This window comes from Macrobrachium nipponense, chromosome 38 (genome assembly GCF_015104395.2).
Source record: "Macrobrachium nipponense isolate FS-2020 chromosome 38, ASM1510439v2, whole genome shotgun sequence".
Classification (NCBI taxonomy): domain Eukaryota; kingdom Metazoa; phylum Arthropoda; class Malacostraca; order Decapoda; family Palaemonidae; genus Macrobrachium; species Macrobrachium nipponense.
In genome coordinates, this window is record NC_061098.1 from 30,536,724 (window position 1) to 30,547,897 (window position 11,174).

Below are 11,174 nucleotides of genomic sequence, written 5' to 3' on the forward strand. Positions count from 1 at the left end.
CTAAAGCAATCTTTTTCCTCTCTCTCGCTGCTATTTCATAGAATTGTCCAGCAAAGAGAATTAACCATTTAATGAAGCATGGCCTTAGGTAGGCTTTCCTCCACAGCAGAAAAAAAAAAAAAAAAAAAAAAAGGGTGAGGAAAAGAGTGAGGAGGAGGAGGAGGGGTTCGGCTGGAAGTTCAAAAAGCGGATATCGATGCGCTTTTGTTCACATAAATATCCGAAGCTCGAATCATAAACCGGTGAGAGGAGCTTTGATGGCGAGCAAACTAATAAGGGATCGGGAATTATAGTGCTTTTAAGTCTCTCTCTCTCTCTCTGTCTCTCTCTCTCTCTTATTCGCGCACTTCCGATCGTGTATTTTGAAGGTGACTCGATTTGGAAAGGAAAAATATCACACACGATATCGTTCGTTGAGAGAGAGAGAGAGAGAGAGAGTTTGCAGAATAAAAAAAAAGAAATTCAGAAATATTATATTACGAAAGTATCTCAGTCTTAATCACATGAAAATGTGTGTTAGAGAGAGAGAGAGAGAGAGAATTTATTCTGCAGAATAAAAAGAAAAGAGAAATTCAGAAATATTATATTACGAAAATATCTCATTCTTAATCACATGAAACAGAGAGAGAGAGAGAGAGAAATTTTTTTTTCTGCAGAATAAAAAGAAAAGAGAAATTCAGAAATATTATATCAAGAAAATATCTCATTCTTAATCACACGAAAATGTGTGAGAGAGAGAGAGAGAGAGAGAGAAATCGTATATACTTGGTAGAGACGAATCATACTAGTTTTCTTTTGAAAATGTATTGGAAAATTAACGTACTGGATTTTGCATTAAGAAATATGTATATTTCAAAATACTACAGAGAACAGATACTAACAGAGAGAGAGAGAGAGAGAGACAGGGACAAAGGGACAGAGAGATACAGGGAGAGAGATAAAAGGGTAATGAATCCACTTAATCCGACACGTACATCTGTCTTCCAGAGATGCTCCTAAAGAAATAAGGACAGCTTCCATCTGACGTGAATTATAGGTATGGGATGTCCTGGGACAGAGAGAAATGATCGAGGCTTTTGTATTTCAAGCTGGACCCCCCTGCACGGGGTAAAACTCGCTCCAGGAATTTTTTTATCCAGTCCCTGATGAGGACGTAAGCTGTTAAAAGGCACGGATGATGAAGAAATTGGTAAAAGAGAGAGAGAGATAGAGGGGGGGGGGGGGGGGGGGAAGGGGGGGGGGGTGGGGGGGGGGGGGGGGGGGGGGGGGGGGGGGGGCAAGGCAGTAAACTGCCAGGAATTAGCATGAAATATATAAAAGCATTAGTCTATCTAAAACTGCAATAGCAATTTGGAACTGAAGAAGTTCCCATGTAAATACATCAAAGAAAAACACGAATGTATTACACAAAGAATATATTTTTGATACAGCCTCAGAAATAGTTTAAAACGTGTATCACAATACCCTTGATATATACGAATTTTTTTCCTAAGACAGGCAATTAAAGGATACAAGACTAACTAGGCCGTGGAGATTTTCAGGATAAGGACAGCTAATCTTCCTCTAAGGATGAGACATGGAGATCTCATCTTCAACATCTCATTCTTATTGCCATTAAAATTGCTGCTCCGTCTTGTCCCTTTACTTAAATAGCGCACCTATAGCGACTGACATCTGAATTGAAATTCTTAGAAAAGGCAGAATTTCAGGTATAATATAATTTTCTTAGTGAAATACTGAATGTCAATGAATGGAAGTATAATAAGACATAAACCCGAGGAATCTTTAAATATATCACATGAGACCAGACTTTAAGCAGAGAAAGAATAAAGGAATTGAACTTGTGCAGCGTAAAGAAGAACCTGCTCCTTGAACAGAAACTTCTTCCTCTTTCCCATTGTTATCCCTACATTAAGGGGTCGGTTGCCTGATGTTCCTTCTCCTCCACATGCATCAGGCATGGTTTATTGTTTGACAAAGGGGTTTTTACGACCGCATGCCCTTGCTGTCATCAACCACAGTTATTGGCGGTGGGCCTAGTCCTTTGACTTTTAAAAAGTAAGACTGCAATGCTGCAGTTTCCACAGTTACTGGGGCGGTGGGCACAGCCTTTGACTTATAAGTAAGACTGCACGGCAGCAGTTTCCACAGTTATTGGTGGTGGGCATAAACCTTTGACTTATAAGTAAGACTGCACGGCAGCAGTTTTCCACAGTTATTGGGAGTGGGCCTAGCCTTTTACTAAAAATGTCCACCTGCAAGGCAGCAGTTTCCACAGTTATTGGCGGTGGGCACAACCTTTGACTTATAAGTAAGACTGCACGCAGCAGTTTCCACAGTTATTGGCAGTGGGTCTAGCCTTTTACTAAAAAGTCCACCTGCAAAGGCAGCAGTTTCCACAGTTATTGGCAGTGGGTTCTAGCGGGTCGTGGAGTAGAAACATTGTCTCAATTCTGGAATAGACTAATCTGCAGGCCATAAACTAAATGCCAAGACTAGCATAGATGCTTTCTCCATGGTGGATACCTGGGTAGTAATGAGCAGTGACCGACAATTCCATGATAGACACCTCCTTGCCATAGAATTGGTCTTATACACAATTTAAATATATAATGTACACATATATGTTTAATATATATAGTGCACCATTACGAGAATTGCGATATCATAAGAAAGCAACAAGATGGCATGTCCAGCCTTACCTCGAGTGATAAAGGCATTATGAAATATGGTTAAGACAATAAGTTATTAGGCCAAAGGCAGATTATATATATAGGCCAGTGGCGAAAAAAGGATACCCCGAACTGGACGACGGCCGGGTATGAAAGTGGCATTCAGTATTTGTAACCAATTGTTGTTTTATATATAGAAAAAGCAATACGATGTTACAAGATGTGAGTCTAATCAGTCAGAGAGAGAGGGAGAGAGAGAGAATGAGACGAGAGAGACGATAAAGAGGAGAGAGAGAGAAGAGAGAGGACGCTAAAAAAGACAATGGAATGTTTATCAATATCGTCGTCAGTGATTCACCAAACTTCGAAAGTAAAAAAAAAACCTGCTCCTTACAAATACCAACATCACGTATCACACACATGAGGCGCACAAACATATGCGCAGACGGGTACACGAGGACCTAAGACAAAACATTCAACATCATTTATCGACCGAAGATGACAAACGCCCCCCGCCACAAGAGTTTATGTTCCCAGTGACCGATTTCCAAAACGCAAACAATTCCAAGACTCGTCGCAAAACTCGCACGGATCTTTTTGAATCTCTGAAAAGTGAGGAATTGCTCCCATTTGCGATGTTTTCAGTTTCTTTGTCCAGACCGTTTTGCTTAGTCCAAGATCGTGCTATATGCTCTGTTTCCGCTTATCTTTTAACTTAATTCTCCATGGGCTGGACTTTACAGCAATCTGCAACTGGTACCCTTCAAAGTCCATCTGGTAGCTTGAAATGTACGGAATTTATTACGTATGTTTCCTCTCTTAAAAAAAAATTCTTCCCTACTGACCTTCCAGGAAGTTGGGAATTGAATTTTTCAGCGCTGTCCACCAGCCGTTTGGGAACAAAAGCTAACATATGAGCAGGTGGAAGTTATCTTCTCTGAGTGAATCACGAAATGTGTTATCATGGTTTATAACAGAATTACTCCTCTCTTTATGGATATCCAACAGCTAATAATGAAAGCTCCAAACCGCGGAATGGAAAACCACATTGGGTTAAATCTGTCGCCATGTCCGTGTGGTCTGAAACTTTTGTCTTATGGCCGGAGATTTTGGACATTGTAGCTGAACATATTTCCAAAAAGTAAACAGGAGAAAAGGGTTCTGATGAACGGCAATGAGTTATTATCAGTTTATATCCTCGCCCGAGAATCAGGGATCGAACGCAGGATCCTCAGTTGCGAGGCCCAGTCCGACTACCACTGTGCCACGAGGACCGAAGATAACAAGAAAAACACGTTTGATTTTATTTCAACAGACGGCGCTAAAGAAGTGGGCGTGTGGTGGTTTCTTTAGAATAGCAATGCTGCAAAGTATTTTGACAAATAGTGCAAAAATAGATTTCATGACATTCACTACGAAATCATGCAATGAATAACTTTAAAAAATGAACACAACGGTTTTTTTTTTCCTTTATTCTTGATCAAAATATATCACAAGAACCTTAAATGATCTCTTCTGTTTTTGTTACGTTGGCCAAATGCAGCAATGAAATGGGAAACCAGAGATTTCCTCGTAGACAGCTGCTGAGGAGGAGGAGGAGGAGGAGGAGAGGAGGAGGAGGAGGAGGAGGGAACGCAATGCAACAGACTCTCCAAAGAGCTTTATCAGACTTGGCTTCAGACAACTCCGGGGGAAGTGGTCGCCATATCAGCTGGTCTTCAAGGGTACGAGACCATTAAAGAGGAAGGAAGGGGTTGGGGGCCGGGGGGGGGGGGGGGGGGGGGGGGGGGGCGGGGGGGAGGGTGACTGGATCCTTTATACCAATACCTCACCGATTCCCCCACAGGAAAGTCAAAAGGAGAGAGAGAGAGAGAGAGGAGAGAGAGAGAGAGAGAGAGAGAGAATAATTGGACTTACGTGAAATTACGATGGGCATTTGGTACCCGTAGGAAAACAGGAAAAATATATATTTTTTTCTTTTACGTTAGTAATGCAACCAAGATACCGACGCTTACCAAAAGTTAATTGAGAAAACAACAATGAAGATAACAGAAGCAATAATGCAGCAATAATGATGAGCTGTTGATAAATTATTCCCAGAACACTGATAATAATGCCCTGACAACCCCTTTCCATGGCAATACGTAAGTGACCTCAGATTACATTGAGAGGTGGACGATCAATTCTGATATTATCCTGTTCGTCGGATTTCGAAATCAACTGGATATCTGACGACTAAACCTTAATACAGATCAATCGATGATCTATGGCAATCAGGACAATTGGAATTTCGTTGCATCACCATATTCAGAAAAGTATTTGCCCTCCCTGCCCCTTCCACAGCCTCCACCCCACAAAAAAAAATTTAATCATCAAGAAAAAAAAAAAAACACGCAATAAACGCAGAAACGGCCCAACCAACCACAAAAAGGGAGAGGAAGAGGCGCCAGGTAAGAAATGCCATCAGAATTCTGTTGTGGGAGGAGGGGGGGAGAGCAAATTCCAAACCCTTTCGTGCATCAGGGAACCGTAACGGATTTGCAGTCGAGGTTTTTGTTTGGTCTTCAAAAAGACGACATCTCACGCCATTTTCGGGTAGGACGGGGAAAAAAGCGGAAAAATATCCTGCCCCAAAGGAAGGTGGAGGTAAGAATGTATTTCCAACTTGATGCAACAGAAATAGTTCCATTTAGAAAGCTGGGAGAAATGTCATGCTTCTTCTCTTCTTATAACCACACACCATTCTCACTTTGAATATTATCACGTGTTAGTCAAGACACCCATCTGTCAATAAGGAAACAAAGAGGTCGACTCTGTGGCCGCACTAACCTGAAATATTGCATAAAAAGTAACTGTGGTATATATTATAAATTTAATCACCAGGATTCAATAAAAAGATAATTTAAAACATTGTAAGCTGCACCTTCAAAGCAAATCATTTCAATGTTTTATGAGTTTACTGAACAATAAAAAAAAGCACTTTGTGGTAGGGGAGCAGACACACACACACACAGAGAGAGAGAGAGAGAGAGAGAGAGAGAGAGAGAGAGAATCTCGTTTTCTAATTGGGCTTTGGTGAGACGAGGAAACCAGCGTGATGAGAATTATTATTTTTTTTATCTGACGGCAATATGGGTTGAGAGATCCTCAGTTGTCAGAGCAATTAAGGCAACCAGGATCTGGAAGGACCCTAGCCCCCCCCCTCTCTCTCTCTCTCTCTCTCTCTCTCTCTCTCTCTCTCTCTCTCTCTCTTACATCGACACAGATTGACAGGCATGACCTTACCCGCTCCATCGGACTCAAAAAAAAAAAAAAAAAAAAAAGCAAACAAACAATATAGAAAAACATCTTGACCGGAATGCACAGAGTGGGAATAGAGACGGGAATACGCGTCTTCCCTAATCGCCGAGATCCCTGGAATGGTGTCATTCATCTGAGTTCCGGAGATCCACTTTTTGAACTTATGAAAAGGATGCGAGAGGAAGGAACGTCTTCTCTAATTCCTTCTTTTCTGGGAGCGTTGTTTGTTGTTGTTTGGACGTGTGCTTGTTGATGGTCGATGTCTTGATGTCTTGGTGCCTTGTGTTTTGATGTCTTGATGTCAGGGTATTTTGATGTCTTGGTATTTTGATATCTTGGTATTTTGATGTTTGATGTCTTAGTATTTTGATGTATTTATGTCTTGGTGTTTTGATGTCTTGATGTCATGGTATTTTGATGTCTTGATAACTTGGTATTTTGATGTCTTGAAATCTTGATATTTTTATGTCTTGATATCTTAATGGCTTGATATCTTAATATCTTGATATCCAAATATCTTGATAAATCAATAACCTGATCTCTTGATGTCTAAATATTTTGATATCTTGCTATTCTGATATCTTAATATTTTGATATCTGAGTATATTACTATCTTGATATCTTAATATTTTGATATCTAGATATTTTGATATCTAGATATTTTAATATATTAATATCTAAATATCTTGACATCTTAATATCTTGCTATCTAAATACATTGATATCTTGATATACTAGTATCTCGATATCTTAATATTCTGACATCTTGATATATTAATATCTCGATATCTTAATGTTTTGACATCTTGATATTTTATTCTTGACGTCTTGATTGATATCTTAATATCCTGAGGCCTAAATATCTTGACATCTTGATAAGTTGTACTTCAGTGACCACTGGCTATTTGCTGGATAATATTTATAGTGAGGCAGCCTCACATTTATTATTTCAAATAATCCCCGGATAAAAGTAACACTTAAATACACACACACACAAAAGTAACACTTACGCACGTTACCGATTTTTTCCCCGATAAAAGCGCTCGCAATGTTACCGGTAATAAACTCGTATCGGGAACTTGTAACTTGATTTTGTACCAGAAATAAGCTCCCATAATAATGAATGTCCAGAATCTGTGAGCAAAATATTCTCTAGATATCTCTATCACTTCGTTTTTTTTTCATTAATTTCCTTTTCGGTATTGAATGAAAAAACGATGAAATCATTTATCATAAACGCCATAATTAAACATTGCGGAGAAAAATACGTTTTTTTTATCACCTTACTATATCATAAATTCTCTCCCTCATTTCATGTTGAAAGATTTGCAAATATTTCATTTAAAAATAAATGTCGCTTTGCTGTTCCGGCAAACATATATACTATAATAAATTTCTACCATACTAGAAAAACTCACAGTAAACATTGTTTTAATTATTTATTTCAGTCTCATATTCCATTCCCATCCTATTGTTTATTATTATTTTTAAAAATCGGGTTTTAATGAAAATGATACCAAATATGTTTTAAAAAGAATACTTTTATCATTATTGCCTGTTATATGTATTTACTCATTACCCGAAGCCTATGGGATCGAAGTGTTGGGAAAAATTTATAAAAAAAATTGTAATCATGAGAATATAAAATAAAAATAACTTCCTGACATTAGGAAAGTTACTTCTCTTCCACATAAAAACTGCTGATTAACAGTTTACTTAAAGATGATATATATAGTTGCAGTTCCAGTGAGGTACTTAGAAGATTAGATGTATATTGCATTACAAAGCAAAAGGATACAATATAATAAAATAAGAATCGTAAAATGATATTGGGGTAATGAATTGCGTTATTTGTTTTTTTCTTTATAAACCTGCATTGCATTACAAGGCAAAGGATATTGCATACTCAAATAAGAATCGGAAATATATTTGGGTAATGAATTACATAGTTCATTTACCTGCACTCACATGAACTCAGCTTAAGTCGTCCAATGTGACGGTGAACTGAAGGTTTTGTACCATTTCATCTAATTTTAGTTTTCTATTTTAGATAATTTATTTTCATTAACGATGGTTACCAAATCAAATCAAATTCAAAGTTACCTAGAGTATTTCCTAATGAAAAATAAAATAGTCGCATAGGAGGGAGAGAGAGAGAGAGAGAATGGAGAGAGAGAGAGAGAGAGAGAGAGAGCAAAATTGCTAGATTGATTAACTGATTCATAGACTTCTGGCATACCTAATGCCAAGCACTGGGGCAACTAAGGTCATTCAGCGTGAAACGGACAAATTGACAGTGAAAAGGTTTGAAAGGAGTAACAGGAGGGAAAACCTCAAAGCAGTTGCCCTATGAATCCGGTGGACAGTAAAATGGAAGAAAGAGAATATGAATGGAGGTACAGATTAAAGTAATGCAAGAGGGGGGGCCGTGGAGGGCGTTGTAGCTAGGGGCCAGAAGGACGCTGCAATTGCAAAGAACTATAAGTCATGCCCACGGGGGCAAATTGCCCAAAATATTGTAAGTTACTATTTCGCTGTTATGACATTCGGCGAATCTGCTCAACTGGGTCTAATTAATTAACAGACTCTATTAGGAGTTTACTAATTACCTGTTAAAAACAAGATCCCACAGCATTAATCAAAATAGCTCTTGCTGTGTGTGACTGGCGAACCAGTACGATTATATTGATATATTTCACCAAGGGCCAATTTCTTATGCTCTGTTTTTACTTGCATATCACCCACTTAGTTGATTTCGTAAGCTAATAAAATGCTGTGGTCATCTTAGGCAATTGAGAGAAGAGAGAGAGAGAGAGAGAGAGAGAGAGATAGAGAGAACTGAAACATCAACTATGCACCCAAGACCAAGTCATCATTCTCATTCTAGAATGATTTTCAATCTGGTTTCATACTGCTCGAAGCCCCAACTAGAACAGCCCGTCTACTCTCATTCCCTAATGAAATCAACTTTCTATTTGACGAATATTCATTCGTTTAACAATTTGCATACCATAGATTTAATTAAATTTATCTTCCCCTCCCCTTCCATTTAAACGAGTGCATTTTCATCCGGTAGGGAAAAGGGTCCTCTGCAATAAATCCATGAATGGGAAACCATTTTCCCCCCGTGTTTATTTCAATTATGAACGTTAAAGAAAAAATGGGAGAATACTCTTTTCTTGTCGTGCGATGAGGTGAAGAAGGTGTTTGCGCCAGACTTTCAATACTCTTAAGACCCATAATGATACGCTTTTGTCTCAAATATAACGATGGTATTGTGTGAGTAATACTTATTTGCATTTCTAATTTGTGGTTCCTCTCACTATTTGTTTTCAACGGAAAAAAATGAAGGGTAATCTATGGCACGTATTGTTAAGATATTATCAGATGTTGATTTAAAAATTGTCAGCCATACTCCAGTCATGGAAATGTTCAGGCCATAAAAATTCCAGTCCTATTGCCATAACTCCAATCTATCCGTCACCATGTCAGCATGGAAATGTCAGCCAGATCCAGTCAATTCCATGTCCACCATATACCAGTCCTGGAAATGTCTGCCATAACTCCAGTCCTGGATGTCAGCCATGTCTCATGGAAAGTCCAGCCATGACTCCGCATCATGTCCACATAATATCCTGATCAGTCTGAAATGTCAAGCCTAATTACAGTCCTGGAAATGTCAGCCTATAATCATCCAGTCCTCCGGAATGTCAGCCATAAATGGTCCTGGAAATGTCACCATATCAGTCATGGAAATGTCAACATAATTCCCAAGTCCTGGGAATGTCAGCCATAATTCAGTCCAAATGTTAGCCCAATTCCTAAGTCCTGAAAAACCTGTACCCCATAAATCCAGTCATGGAAGTCTAACAATCGATTAGTCTGGAAATGAGTACAATTCAGTTCTCATACAATCAGTATACGGTAGCATTTGGTATCCCAGTGATGAACTTGACGTACCTTTGACAAAAAACAAAAAGAAAACAATACATGAAAAGAAAAAAAAAAAAAAACACACACACACACACCAGCACAGAGAGATATTACAGAGCGGATTAAGGCTATAGCAGGCGAAAAAGCTGTGTAGTCTGATCTTTGTGTATTCATATTTTTAGTTCCAGGATAAGCCCTCACAAAATCCGTCCATGAGACTTCAAAAAAGCGCGTAATCTCGGAATTAATCCAGGTTGGGAATTGTTAACTGCTAGTGCTTTAATCTCTCTCTCTCTCTCTTGGGTAAATTCAACCCCAGCTCAAACTTTCTAATGGAAAACATATTTGGCATCTTCATCGAAACAGTCTGTCTCAAACGACGAAAAGAAATAACTTTCTTCATTCCGGAGTCCGTGAAAGACAAGAAAGAATTCCAGTGGCGAAGAAAACGTCACGAACCCCGTTTTCTTTGATCGGACCGAGGGGAAACTTCATTAAAGCAAAGCTCCTCCAAATTCTTGGGACGAACGACAGCAACAACTTGATGTTGTTATTGTGTTGGAGGATGCTGCAGTACTGGAGTACGAGGGAACGGGAATTGGGGGAGTGAAGTGGCTTCGTGTAAGGCCCTTTGACTAATCAGAATGAATGAGCCGTAAAATTCCTTCTCCCCTTCAGGGCAAATGTTACTCCATGAATCTTTCATTTCTCTCCTCCCGGCAAAACAAACGTGAATCGAGGAATTAAAACTGCGGATTGTTTGCGTAGGCCTCAGGTTTCTCGTCGTTAGCGATGTTTCCAGACATTTTTAAGATTCAAAAAAACAGCAGGCGGACCCTTGCAGGAATCCAGGAGCAATCTTGAACTGTCCATAAAATCAGTACATATTTTAACAATCATTCTAAGAGGATTACCGTCAATCAGCAACTCAGTGAATAACAAAACATCGCAAACAAAGGCGTTGTTTTTGTTCTGCTGTCTATGGTAAAGACCTCCATTCTTAAAATAACAATGAAACAATGACCCAGTAGGGTGACGTTTGAACCTAAGTGTGACCCTATCTCACTCGCACACAGGTTTCATTACTAGAGTATGCTTGTCAAATATGAAGTCTTTATCCTGAATTGTTTTTTAAATTATGACAAGACATTATAAGCATGTGTCTATGTGAGGTTAATATCAGGGTCATACCTTTTCTTTCACCCTCAGAAATTCTGGGCAAGATTAATCCCTATTTGACCCCTGACCTGCAAATATGACCTCTGCTTT